Source organism: Cricetulus griseus, chromosome X (assembly GCF_003668045.3).
Source record: "Cricetulus griseus strain 17A/GY chromosome X, alternate assembly CriGri-PICRH-1.0, whole genome shotgun sequence".
Classification (NCBI taxonomy): domain Eukaryota; kingdom Metazoa; phylum Chordata; class Mammalia; order Rodentia; family Cricetidae; genus Cricetulus; species Cricetulus griseus.
In genome coordinates, this window is record NC_048604.1 from 62400254 (window position 1) to 62415147 (window position 14894).

Sequence of the window (14894 nt, forward strand, 5' to 3'; positions counted from 1 at the left end):
GATGGACAGAAGTTGATTGCAGGATCTTTAGGAAAGCATTAAATAAAACAAAAAATATCTGTACCTGAAAGTGATATAAAATGACTGTGGTGGAGCCAACAAAATAGCTCAGTAAAAAATGCTTGCTGCAGAAACCTGATGACCTGAGTTCAGACCGTGGTCCCCACAGATGATGGCTAATGCCAACTTAGCCGAACTGGGAATCACCTGGGTAATGGGCTTCTGAGACTGCCTTTGGGGGTTAGCCTGGTTACATTAATTTAAGGGAAGACACCCCCACTGCTGGTGGCACTATTCCCTATCTGGGATCCTGAACTGTATAAATGGTGAGGAGAACTGAGTAGAGACAGGCACTTGTTACTCTCTGTTTTTGATGGCTGATGCAACCTGAGTAGCTGCTTCAAGTTTCTGCCACGATGACTCCTTGAGTAACCTGGATCTTTGAGCTAAAATAAATTCTGTCTTAAGTTTCTATTGCTCTGATAAAAATGTCACGATCAAAAGCAACTTGTGGAAGAAAGGGACTGTTTCATCTTATACCTCTCAGATCACACTCAAGGAAGGAAGTCAGGGCAGAAACTCAAGGCAGGAACCTGGAAGAAAGAGCTGAAATAGAAAACACAAGGAGGAGTGCTGCTTAATGGCTTGATCCTCCTGGGATTTCTTTGCTTTTTCAGACATCCCTGGACCACTTGATCAGGGACCACATCACCCATACTGAGCTGGATCCTTCCACATCTATCATCAATCAAGAAAATGCCCACAGGTTTGTCTTCAGGTCAGTGTAATGGGGGCATTTTCTCAATTGAAGTTTCCTCTTCCCAGATTGCCCTGGCTTGTGTCAAGTTGACAAAAAAATATAACCAGGAAAACCTCTTTTTCACTTGAATTTCTTCTGTGGGTGTATTTTGTCACAACAGAGGAAACAAAGCTAAGATACCATGTAGAGGTGAAATGGAGGGAACCAACTTCACAGTGTTGTTCTGTGACCTCCACACATATGCCATAGTACTACTGTGGCCTCACGAACACCATACACATGTTATACCCACATACTAATAAATAAATAAATAAAGAAAGAAAGAAAGAAAGAAAGAAACAAACAAACAAACAAATTTAAATGCCTGTGGTTATTTCATTACTGATAATTATCCTTAGTTTGTTTGAGACAGAATCTCACTATCTCATCCTGGCTGTCCCAAAACTTGCTACATACACCAGGCTGGCTTCAAACTTCCAGAGATTGCCCTTTATCTGCCTCCTCAACTTTGATAATCATAACTTTTTAGTAAAAATCCATAGGTAAGAAGGTAATGAAATACAATTAACATGAAAACAGAATGGGTTCCTATCTGAAGGAAGGAAAGGAACAAGGGGTGAGGTGGTGAAGGGGTGGGTAACAAAGGAAGAGACAAAAAATAAAGAAAATACCATAATAAACTCAGTTCTTTATATATTAACTTAACAGATAATGATTTTAGAATTCATAATTTATATTTATTTTTATTATTTTTGTTTTGTTTCATTTTTCAAGACAGGGCTTCTTTGTGTAACAGCCATGGATGTCCTGGAACTCTCTCTGTAAACCAGGCTGGCCTCAAACTCACAGAGATCCACCTGCTTCTGCCTCCCAAGTGCTGGGAGTAAAGGTGTGGGTTACCATATCTGTGATGGGATTGTCCTTCTGTATATGTTTATCTTATTGGCTTATGAATAAAACACTGCTGGCCAATATGGCAGCAAGACAGGTGGGTCTAAGAGATTCTGGGAAGCGTAGGCAGAGTCAGTCACCAGTAGGACTTGAGAGGAGTAACAGGTTCAGACTCTTTCTCTGGTAAGATAAGACCACGTGGAAATACTTAGATTAATAGAAATGGGTTAATAATTAAGAGAGAGCTAGCCAATAAGAAGCCCTGGCCAGCGGCCAACAGTTTCATAATTAATAATAATTAATTAATTAATAATTAATAATGAAGTCTCATGTGTTCATTTGGGGCTGATGTGGCTCTGAGACCAGACAGGTAGAAAGAATGTAACACATCTGGCTTAGTAATTTTTAAATAAGCAGTTCTGTGAGGAAAATTTAGAACACTAAAAGCAAGATCTGCATGATGACAAGATCAGTTACTATTCCAATATGGATGGGGGAAAACTCACAAGGCCCCACCAACAGATGAAAAGCTACAGGCAAATTGATGGCTGCTAAGAGAGGAAGAATCAAGTTTCTCTAGGGACCGATTCCCTGAGAGGATATTCAGTCCTAAGTGATCAGGTCCCTAAACACATATACACATATACATATGAGCAACATCAAATGGACTCAGGAGGTTGTATTTATACATACATATATAACAATAATACTTTGAAAAATGCATCATAAAGTTGAGAGGGTGGGACATGGGAGGAGCTCGAAGGGGAAGAGTATGGGATGAAAATAATGTCAATGTAAAGATAGTACTCATGCACGTTGTTCTCCAAAAATTAGTAAAACAAATGTAAGAATGGATCAAAATTATCATCATAGAACACTTTCAAAACACATACATTTCCAAAGCTAAGCAAAAGAAAATATAGCCACTAAAACCAAGTCAGGAAGAAACAGAAAGCCTGAGTAGGTCAATTGTAAATAAAGACATTATAGGAACAATAAAACTTTTTTTTTTCACCAAGAAAAGGCCAGGAACAGAGGATTCACAGATGAATTCCACCAAACATTCAGTGAGGAGGTTATAGAAATATTTCAAAAACTTAAAGTAAAAACAGAGTAGAGATTATTTTAAACACATTTTATATTAGCAACACCTTGATAAAAGTCAGATGAAAATGACACAAGAAATTTACATGTTGAATGGGGGTAGGAGATGAGGGAGAGAAGGGCAAGGTGGGATGTTAAACAAGGATGTAACAAAAAGGCTTTATAGAAAGCCACTACTTGGTAAGCTAATTATATATACATATGTATATAAAATTATATATACATAAATTTTAAAATGAAAAGTTAGTTTGTATGGAGGTTTCTTATGTGTGTGGATAATGCTGCTCTCAGGTTATCTACAAGTTATGAAAGAAAAATCCTAATTTTAGGCATGGCATACCTCCTTTTGAGTTGTTGGTCATGGAAGTATCAGAGGTCTCCCAGAACAATATAGGCTATTGCCACAGCTCTCAGTAAGACACTGTTGCTTGAATATACCATCCACTTTGATTTCAGGACATAGAGAAATCAAGGTGGTATTGAACTGTGAGGTTCTCTGCTGGCTAGGTTTCATAGAGCCATAAGGTGCTATGCAAGCTGTTGGGGTTTGGTTGTATCAATAGTTTTACCCAGTAGTGTACTCTGATGTCACAGTACATACCAGTCAAACAATACGTACTTTTTGCTGCAATAGTGGCATGCCTGCTGGGTGGGTGACCAACTGCATTCTGGTTGAATTTGAAGCCTTAACAACAGGAAGTAATTAATACTTGGAATTTTAAATCTTGTCAAAAGCCTACGGCTGAGGAAGTCAAAGGCCCTAGTAGGCTCATTAATATTTTGTTCATTTGTTTTGCTAAATGAAATATGTTATCTAGAGAACAACTGACTATGGGGTGCCCAGCCCCAGTCAATACATCCGTAACACAAACACTAAACCTAATGCTCAGGGAACATCTTTGAAGAGTGGGCAGAAAGACTGATTGTAACAGCCAGAGGATGAGGAACTCTACTATAAGATTGTGCATTCTAGATAGGACAGGAAAGCTACACCCACAAGCTCTCGGTGGCATTACTTCTTTAAATAAGTCATAAACAAGTCCAACACAAATTGGCCAAATTGCTACTAATAAGTTATTGCTAAATGTTTAGCTCTAAATGCTCAGGGAACATTTCAGAAGAGGGAGCATAAAGAATGTAAAAGCAGGAGGATGGGAAGGAGTGCTGTGAAATGCAGTCTTTGGGACACGACATGGATATTGTTCTTATGATAATTTCATATAATGCACTTTGAACATACTCACCTAACTCCTTCCCTTTCCACTCTCCCATTTCTTCCTACCAGACTTGGAGATTATTTCTTTTTTCTTCTTTAACCTTGGAGTTCAGTTTGTGTTTCCCTGATAGTCTTGATATTGGGGCCTGTTCTCATTGTTTATAGCATTAGCTATGAGTTGCAGTTTTAAAAAATACAGCAGGGCGTTGGTGGCACATGCCTTTAATCCCAGAACTTGGGAGGCAGAGGCAGGCGGATCTCTGTGAGTTCGAGGCCAGCCTGGTCTACAGAGTGAGTGCCAGTATAGGCTCCAAAGCTACACAGAGAAACCCTGTCTCAAAAACCAAAAAAAAGAAAAAAAGAAACTACAAAAATCCAATAGTTGTTCTGTCTGTGAGGCTGGTGGTGTCTCAGCCAGTCTTCAGTATATGCCAGAACCTTGAAGAAGTAGACTCTTAGTCAGTAAGACAGTGAACTTGCCAGCAAGAGTGAGGGCAAGCAGGCAAAGAGACCAAGCTCCTTCCATGCCCTTTATATAGGCTGACACCAGAGGGTGTGGCCCAGATTAAAGGTGGATCTTCTCACCTAAAAGGTCTAGATTAAATGTGTATTTTCCCACTTCAGATTTCTTAATAATGAAAAATCCCTCATGATGCAGACAACCACTTGAGTTTTAGTTAATTCTAGATGTATTCAGTCAAGTTGACAACCAAGAAAAGTCATCACACTTCTGGAAAAGAATATCAGGAGAAGGCTCCTGGGCATTGTCCTTGATAGTGAGTTTTTGGATATCATACAAAAAGCTCAGGCCATAGAAGCAAAAATAAATATATGGGCTAGGTGTAGTACCTCCATCTATAAACTTAGCATTTAGGAGGATAAATCAGGAGAACAAAAATATAAACACTATCACCTCATATGACCTATTAGTGCTCATGTTGCCAGTAAACAACTGTAAACTCAGATATCAGCATCAGTAAACTCCTAGTAGTTTCTCTTACAACATGGTCTTTCAAGTGACACAAAATAGTTAGAGTCAAGTGGCACACATCTTTAATTCCACAACAATAGAGGGAGAAACAGGAAGATCTTTATGAGTTTGAGACCAGTCTGGTCAACATAGTATGTTCCAGGACAGCCAGGGTTACACAGTGAGACCTTGTCTCAAAAACAAAACAACAGCAAACCCAAAAGAAGTCTAAGTGACTAGTGACCTGCTACTGACACTTTTTAAAACTAGTATAATTTCTAACTGCATTCTAAATACTTATCCTTATATTCACAGATAGTGTAGTTCTGATTCCTTATCAAAGAATCTTCTTTTGCAGTGTATGGAGACCATTACAGAAAGCTACAACTGTTCAAAATGAAGAGCTACCAGCAATTAATGGCTTAAAGGTGAGAGAGGGAAAATTGGTCTTCCTCACAGATGAGCCTCCTAATTGTTTATCAAATATCAAATTGTCAGTGCTAAAAATATACACATAAAATCAACATGAAATTGACTCTGTAGGTTGTATTTTCACATTTATTTATTTGTGTGTTTGTACTGTCTCTGTGTGTTTAAAAACAGTAGCTAAAGAAGAAGCCATGAGTGTGAGACATGGGAGGGGTTAGACAGAGGAGACAGAAGGGGGAAACGAACTCACACACACAAGTTTTTTATATACATGTGTGTGTGTGTGTGTGTGTGTGTGTGTGTGTGTGTGTGTGTGTGTTAGAGTGTTTACCTGCATACGTTTATCTGCACCATGTATGCTCACAGTCCCCCAAGGAGGTCAGAAAAGAGGGTTGTATCCTCTGGATGTAGAGTGATAGATGGTTGTAAGCCACCATGTAGATGATGAGAACTGAACCTGGGTCCTCTTGAAGAACATTGGCTCTTCAGCCCAATGATGTCATGTTTTAATTAAAATAATAAACAAGATCCGAAATATATTTGTCATGATACTCTAAATCAACATTCAAATAAATAGCTTCTGTGTTGTTTTGAGTAAGAATGCCCCCCATAGGTTCATATATTTAAATGCTTAGTGAGTGGCACTATTTGAAAGGATTAGGAGGTATGGCCTGGTTGTGGTAGGTATTGCCTTTTTGGAGAATGTATGTCACTCAAGGTAGATTTTGAGGTTTCAAAAGCCCAGGCCAGGTCCAGTGGCTCTCTGTTCCTTCTGTGTGCAGATCTGGATGTAGAACTCTCAGCCCCTTCTCTAGCACCATGTATGTCAGCATGCTGTTATATGCTTCTCACCATGCTGATAATGGACTAAACCTCTGAAACTGTAAGCCAGCCCCAATGAAATGTTTTCCTTTATAAGAGTTTTGATGATCACAGTTTCTCTTCATAGCAATAGAACATTGACTATGACATTCTCAGACTACTGAAAATAGCTTGATACATCACCAGAGTATTAACAACAAGTAAGTGACACAAGCTCTACAGTTCAAGAGACAGTGGCAGAGTTTTTTTCTTGAATTTATACAACTTCAACATGATTATTTCAATACTTCAAATATGATAGTTTCATATTCCAGCTCAAGTACTGACTAGCTATGTGATATTCAGGTTACTAAACTTTGTGGAACACATTTTTCTTACCTCAAAGTAATAATTATGAACACAGTCAATGTGATATTTGATTTGATCATATGATAGAACTTAGTGAAGAGCTTAGTGCCTAATAAATATCATAATATTGCTGTTCTTGCTTTAACTATTCTCTGTTTTGTATGTACAAGAATGATTTTGTCTCATATTTTAACTTTGGAATGGTTTATGATGAAAGTTAGACTCAGTCTGCCCAGAATATTGCACAGAATCCGTGTAATATTTGAAATAATTCCAAATCTGAAAAAATTGTTTGTAATTCCCTTCCAGGATAGTAGCTTGTAAACCTTACCAAATAAAACTATAGTAAGAAGTAAATTTTAAACTATGACCTGGTTAGGTTTTTTTTTCAAATTGACACAAGCTAGAGTCAAATGGGGAGAAGAATCTTAATTGAGAAAATACCTCCATCATATTACCCATTGGCAAGTTTGTAGGTGGGGAAGGGGAAGATGGTGGGATCAGGAGGCATGATGTGAAAGAACCAAAGAATAAACATAAATGAGTGGAGAGAGAGAGAGAGAGAGAGAGAGAGAGAGAGAGAGAGAGAGAGAGAGAGAGAGAGAGAGAGAGAGAGAGAGAGAGAGAAGGGGTGACCAGGCCATGGATGCAAGCCAGTAAAAGCAGCGTCCTTCCATGGTCTCTGCTTCAGTTCCTGCCTTGAGTTCGTACCCTGCCTTACTTCAGAGATGGATTGTGACTTGGGAGTTATAAGAGGAAATCAACCCATTCCCCCAAGTTGCTTTGGACCACGTTTAATTTTTTAAGCAGATCAATAGAAACACTAAGACGTGTATAAAATTTATCCAATTCCAACTTCCAAAGCTCAAAGCTTATCATCAGGAACAAGTATTGACAGTTGCTTTTCTTAAAGTGGCAGATGACATTTAATCATTTTATGTTGGACAGAAATTCAATTTAGAATAACCATGATTTGCCCATCAGCTGTTCCATGAATAACAATGTGTTCCATGAAACTATAGGTAGTTCATCATACAACTCAATCACAAGTGTTTTGATTGATATAACCATCATAATTGTGTGTACAGGAGGAATGCCTATTACTTCTTTTCATTTTATCACACAGAAAGACACCATGTTGAGATCTTTAATAATTAATAATCTTTTACAGATTTACCTGAGATACTTATAAACTGGCTTTTAACCTCATACAGTGCGTAGCAGTGAGAAACCATGTGACATCCAGTACAGTAGGGGGTTTTGGCCTTGATTTATGCTTAGGAGTCAAGAAATGCAGCAAGTATTTCTTTACCAGGTAGTTCGCCCATTCTATGAAGCTCCGGCTTTCACTGGGAGCTTCTCTCAGAAGCACATTTCTACAATTTAATATTGCGAAGATAACCTGCAACATGGGGACATTTGAGATCGTTTTGTAGTATTAGAATATTACAGAATATTTTGAAAGATAAGAAACACAAACTTTGATTAAAACTACTCCACAGGCATGGTTGTACAGGCCTGTAATACTAGCACTTCATGGGCAAAGACAGGATCAGGAAGTCAACTGCATAGGAAATTCAAGGCTAGTCTGAAATACGTAAGGCCTCATGTTAAAAGTATTTCAAAACCTTTAATTGTATCACAGAATTTAGATGATTTGGAGCTTTAGCTACTTAGCATTATGCTTTCCAGAAAAATGCTGTGTTTTTCTCAGATACCCATTGCTTTGCATGTGTATGCCATTATAAAAATGCACAAGCTAGGATTGCAGATGGCTCAGAGGGTAAACATACCTGCTATGTATGCCTGATGACCTGTGCTTGTTCGCTCAAAACCATGGCAAAGTAGGAGAGAATCAACTCCACAAAGTTGTCTTCTGCCCTACATACTTGTAGCATGGCATGTTCATACTCTTACAAACACATTTTATAAACACGCGCACACACACACACACACACACACACACACACACACACACACACAGTGAAATTAAAGTTTTAAAAAGCACATCCTCTGAAACAGGTGATTACTGTCATCACCTAGTGCTTTATAACAATTTAATTAGCCTTCTGGACTTCAGTTTTTCCATATGGAAATGACAGAATGCACTAAATTACCTTTAAGCTATATCTAGTTTTAGTATTCTATAAACTTAAAGTTCCTGTTAAGTATATGATTTTGCCTAAGCAAGGGACTACATAAAACTTAATTACTTGTTTGAATTAAAGAAGTTCTATTTGCAAATACTATAATTAGGAAAAATAACTTGTTCATGAGAAAGGAAAATTATTCATACACGTGCATATACATTGAAACATTAAGTACATAATTTCATCAAGCAAATTAGGGCTTAAAGAATGAAATCGTTGTTTTTCAAAACACACAAAACAATTTGCAACCTTCACAGATCAAATAATGAAAGGATCCTGAGCTCAGAGATCTTCCTGAGGGAAGGAGGAATAGATGAATAAATAAACACACAGGTTTAGAAAATTAAATTTGCATCAGTCTCATTAGGCTTATATTTAGTTGTTTGTTTCTCTTATTTCATAGAAATTAGATTTACATATACTAAAACGTGTGTGTGTATTAGGCATATTGTTTCTCAGATGAGGGAAAGCCAATGGGATGCATATTTACATAATGAGTGTTACTCATCCAGCAGCCAGCAAAACCCAATGAATCAGTTTAAAATTTTGAATGCATAGATTTTTTCCTGTCCAGCATCAAAATAACACATTGAAAAATGATCTTTTTATTAAAAAATGTGTCTGATGTACCTGACAAGATGTAGAGAAAAGTTATGTGATCTTAAAACAAGAGTTAAAGACTCTCTAGTTTTGTACCCCAATTTTAATTGGATTGTTTGGTGTTTTGGAGACTAGCTTCTTGAGATCTTTGTATATTTTGGAGATCATCCCTCTGTCAGATGTGGGGTTGGTGAATATCTTTTCCCAGACTGTGGGCTGCCGTTTTGTCTTACTGACTGTGTCCTTAGCCTTACAGAAGCTTCTCAGTTTCAGGAGATCCCATTTATCAATTGTTGATCTCAGTGTCTGTGCTACTGGTATAATGTTCAGGAAGTGGTTTCCTGTACCAATTAATTCAAGGCTATTTCCCACTTTGTCTTCTAATAGGCTCAGTGTGGCTGGATTTATGTTGAGGTCTTTGATCCATTTGGACTTAAGTTTTGTGCATAGACATGGATCTGTCTGCAGTCTTCTACATTCCAGCCAACTTACACAGCCACTTTGGAAATCAGTATGGTGACTCCTCAGGAAAATAGGAATCAATCTACCACAAGATCCAGCAATTCCAGCCGGGCGTTGGTGGCACACGCCTTTAATCCCAGCACTGGGTAGACAGAGGCAGGTGGATCTCTGTGAGTTCGAGACCAGCCTGGTTTACAAGAGCTAGTTCCAGGACAGCCTCCAAAGCCACGGAGAAACCCTATCTCGAACCCCCCCCAAAAAATGATCCAGCAATTCCACTCTTAGGCATATATCAAAAGATGCACATCTGTTCAATGATGTTCATAGCAGTACTATTTGTAATAGCCAGAACCTGGAAGCAACTTAGATGTTCCTCAACCAAAGAATGGATAGAGAGAATGTGGTACATTTACACAATGGAGTACTTCTCAGAGGAAGAAAACAATGGAATCTTGAAATTTGCAGGAAAATGGATGGAACTAGAAGAAACCATCCTGAATGAGGTAACTCAGTCACAAATAAAGACAAACTTGGTATGTACTCACTCATATGTGGATTTTGGTCATAGAACAAAGGAATGCCAACCTGCAATCCACACTGCCAGAGAAGCTAGTAAACAAGGAGGACCCTAAGAGAGACATACATGGTCCCCTGGAGAAGGGGAAAGGGACAAGATCTTCTGAGAAAATCAGGAGCACAGGAGGAGGGGGGAGCTAGGAGAATGAGAAGGGGAGAAGAGGAGGGGTGAGGAGGACATGAGGGAGCAGAAAGATTGAGTCAGGGAAAGAATAGAAGAAAACAAGAAAGGAGATACCATAATAGAGGGAGACATTTTAGGTTTACAGAGAAATCAGGCACTAGGGAAAGGTCTGGAGATCTACAAAGATAACACCAACTAACAATCTAAGCAACAGAGGAGAGGCTACCTTAAATGCCCTCCCCTGATAATGAGATTGATAACTGACTTATATGCCATCGTATAGCCTTCATCCAGCAGCTGGTGGAAGTAGAAGCAGACACCCACAACTAATCACTGAACTGAACTGGAATCCAATTTCTGAGAAGAACGAGTGATGGGCAAAGGGGTCCAGACCAGGCTGGTGAAACCCATAGAAACAGCTGACCTGAACAATGGGGAGCTCTTGGTCCCCAGACTGATAGCTGGGATACCAGCATGGGACTGATCCAGACCCCAGGAATGTGGGTTTCAGTGAGGAGACCTTGGAAATCTACGGTACCTCTTGTAGCAGTTCAGCACTTATCCCTAGCATAGGTGTGGAATTTGGGAGTCCAATCCACATAGAGGGATACTCCCTGACCCAAGACACACGGGGGTGGGCCTAGGTCCTATCCCAAAGTATATGATACACTCTGATGACTCCCTATGGAAGGCCTCACCCTCCCTGGGGAACAGAAAGGATATGTGATAGGTAGGGTTTTAGTTGGGAGGGGTGTTAGGGGAGGAGGGGAGGGAGTGGGAACTGGGATTGACATGTAAAACAATCTTGTTTCTAATTCAAATAAAAAAAATTTTCTTAACAACAACAACAAAAAAGAGTTAAAGACTAAATAGCCAATTGGTATACTGTTGACTTCTTGGTAGCCATCTTCCTTTCCTCTTGTTAACAGAACTAATTTTTCCAGGAGAGCATCCCGAAAATGTCAGTCATGATTGCTTTAGTGAAAATGGGGGGTGGGGTGGGATATGCAATGTAGTACTCAGAAACTGTTTGGAAAGTTATGAAGAGTGTTTTTCTTTCTTGTCACAATGTCTGGGATATTACTGGCAATGAGTAGGTGAGTGAGTATCATGAATATTAGGTGCCATGTAGTACACTGGGTATTCCTAAAAACTGAAAAAAATCATGTCTTATTAAATTCCAAATGTCTAACCAAATATTTATTGAGATGGAGTGGGATATTAATTCATGGTGGCTCATTATTGTAATCCCAATAGTTGGGAAGCAGAGGCAGGAGGATCAGGAATTAAAAGCAAGCATTGGCTGTGCAGTAAGTTGAAGGCCTGACAAAACAAAACTAAGTATAAATATCCCCAAACTCACATTCACTGCAAACTTGTACTTGTCAGCTTTGCATTACCACAACAAAACACCTGAGAGCTAACTAACTTTCTAAGTTAACACAGTTTGTTTAGCTTACAATTTTCAATATTAAAGGGCCTGACACTTTCACTGCTTGTGCACTTACATGCATGTGAAAACCAAATGTCAATGTTATATTTCCTTTTCAATCTTTATTCACTGTATTTTGTGAGACAAGATTTCTCAATGAGCCTGTAGCTTGCCCATTTGCCTAGAGTGAATGAATGGCCAGCAAGCCCTAGGAATCTTCCTATTTCTACCTGCCCATCCCTGGCATGCACTCTGCTATGCTCAGCTTTTAAAAATTATTCATACTACACAAACCATCGATATATTTTACAAAACATCTATAACCCAACATTGGTTTTTTTTCAGAAATAGAAAAGTATATTCTAAAATTCATTTGAACTCTCCAGACTCCCAGGTGGTCAAAATTTGTTAATACTTATATTTCTTGATTTTAAAAAATACAAACAGCTACTAAAATCATTAGTATTCTATGACATAAAGACAAATAGACTAACAGAATGCACTAGTGAGAAAAGCCATATATAAACATCATATATATAAAAATGTTCAAATGAAGTGTTCAGGCAACTAAATTAGGAAAGGACACTTTTGACAAATAGCACTGCAAAATTATATATATATATATATATATATATATATATATATATATATATATATATCCATGTGAAAAAGAGGACCATTTTCTTATACCTTATCTAAAACTTATACCTTAACTCGAAATAGATTAAAAATATAAACATGAAGTCTAAAATTATGTAAGTCCTAGAAGAAAATATAAGAGAAGACAACATAAAAATCATTTTGATGGTGATTTCTTTATATGACACAAATGCATAGAAAACAAAGACAAAAACAGACAAATGGGACTACACCAAACGCATATTTTTCATAAAAGAACAGTATTAACATATGCTTTGCATGTGTAAATACATAGGTTCACTGGATTCAATTTCTAGCACAAAATAAGAAGACATTAAAGTAAAAAAAAACCCTAAGTAGGGTTTCTATTGCTGTGCTAAAGCACCATGGCCAAATGCAACTTAGAGAGGAAAGGGTTTATTTCAATTTACAACTCCATCACTGAGGGAAATAAGAACTGGAACCCAAGACAGGAATGGAAGCAGAAACCATGGAAAAATACTGATTGCTGGCTTGTTCCTTATGTCTCACTCAGCCTATTTTCTGATACAACCCAGAACCACTGGCCAAGAGGCAGCATTCATCAACAGTGAGCTGAGTCCTTCTACATCATTCACTAATTTAGAAAATATCCCACAGGTTTGCCTACAGACAATCTGACAGAGGCATATTCTCAACTGACATTTTTCTTCCCAAATATGTCTAGGTTTGTGTTAATCTGAAAAAAAAAAACCTAACCAGGACAGTAAGCAAATTTGTTAAGTTTGTAGAAAATACAGAATTGATATTCATTGTAAGTAGGATTAAAAATGGTACAATTGTCATGACAATACAGTTTGTTCAAAAAATTAAAAATAGCTGGATATTGTCAGAAAACTGACTCTTCTCTCAGCACGCACTGATTGCCTATAGCTCATTGTCTAGAGACAGGCATTGAGAAATTCCCCCCATGCACACTGGTATACCACTTGTTGTCATTATGCAAGTCTTGTTTAGGCGATTATATTAATGAGATGACATGGGTGCAGCTTCCCTATCATGTCTACAAGACACTATCTCACAGCAGTATCCCAGTTTTCTGACTCTTACAATCTTTCTGCTTCTTCTTCCATGATTGTTTCCTGAGCCTTAGTGGCAGAGGACAGATGGTAGATTTACCATCTGGGGTTTGGCATCCCAAGGTCACTTGTCTCTACATTTTGACTAGCTGTGAATCTTACTTTAAAACACATATGTATGGAGGTGGAATAAATTGAGTTATGCCACACAAGGTGATAATACTCCTGACAAGGGCCATAGATTAGGAAAAAAAAAAAACCTCCAGTGCCAGGCATGGGAAATCTCCCTTTGAGTTCTTGGTCATAGGGCTCCAAGAGACTCAAAAAATATATGCTATCACACCAGAAGTTCAAAGTAAGTCTCCACTACTGTAGACATAACACACTTTGTACTAAGACGTGGAGTAACTAAAATGGAACTGACTTGGAAACCTCTTCCCTGAGGACTAACTTTCATAGTATCCAAAGATTCTAAGCAAACTGTCAGGGGAGAAAAGCAATCAACAGGCCTACTAAGATGAAAAACCACAACAATGATAAGTCACAACAATGGTCAGCATGGCAAAATACCCTGACTGGTACAATAGTGGCAGTTATGTCTTGGGGCAACAAACAGCTGTCTAATTGGACTTAAGGCCCACCCAATAGGAGAGGATTAATTTTTGGTACTATGAACATAGTCAACTACCCATGGGTTGTAGACCCTAGAGAAGAACCTACTGATGCCTCCTTTCCTAAACCAATATAATTTCTGACTGCATTCTAAAAATTTATCTTCATACCCACAGATCAGTGCAGCTCTCATAAACCATTAAAGAACATTCTTCTTGTAGTAGATGGAGAGAGCAGGGTTTTGAACAGATACTTTTTCACATATATAGGCTATGATAGCACTATTCACAGTAACCAAAATGTAGGGAAGCCACTCACATGTCAATGAGATATATGTGTCCAATGCCAAATTACTCATCTTTAAAAAAACAAGGATGTCCTTTCAAATGTTTTAACATGGATGAACCTTGAAGGTATTATGTGAAGTGAAATAAGACACTTACAGAAATTTAAACCATGTATCATTTCATTCCATGGGATATCTAAAGTAGGGAAATTCATAGAAACAAAATTAGACTGATAATTTCCACCACTTAGATGAAAGGATTAGAGGAGAGTTGTATATTTTGCATAGAGATTCAATTTTTTTTAGATTTTATTTATTTATTATGTATACAACATTCTGCTTCCATGTATACCTGCACACCAGAAGAGGGAACCAGATCTCATAACGGATGGTTGTGAGCCACCATGTGGTTGTT

The 14894-nt window shown here is 38.1% G+C and overlaps 1 long non-coding RNA gene across 6 annotated transcripts in view; it reads right to left on the reverse strand.

The window, feature by feature from the left end:
* Nucleotides 1–14894, reverse strand: part of LOC103163044 — a 154845-nt gene that overhangs the window by 110109 nt on the left and 29842 nt on the right. For 2 of the 6 annotated variants that reach the window (XR_004771515.1, XR_004771516.1), the window contains one exon: nt 7718–7942. The exons of the other annotated variants lie outside the window; for them this stretch is intronic. This is a non-coding gene — a long non-coding RNA (uncharacterized LOC103163044). The remainder of the gene's footprint in view (nt 1–7717; nt 7943–14894) is intronic. 6 annotated transcript variants of the gene reach the window in all.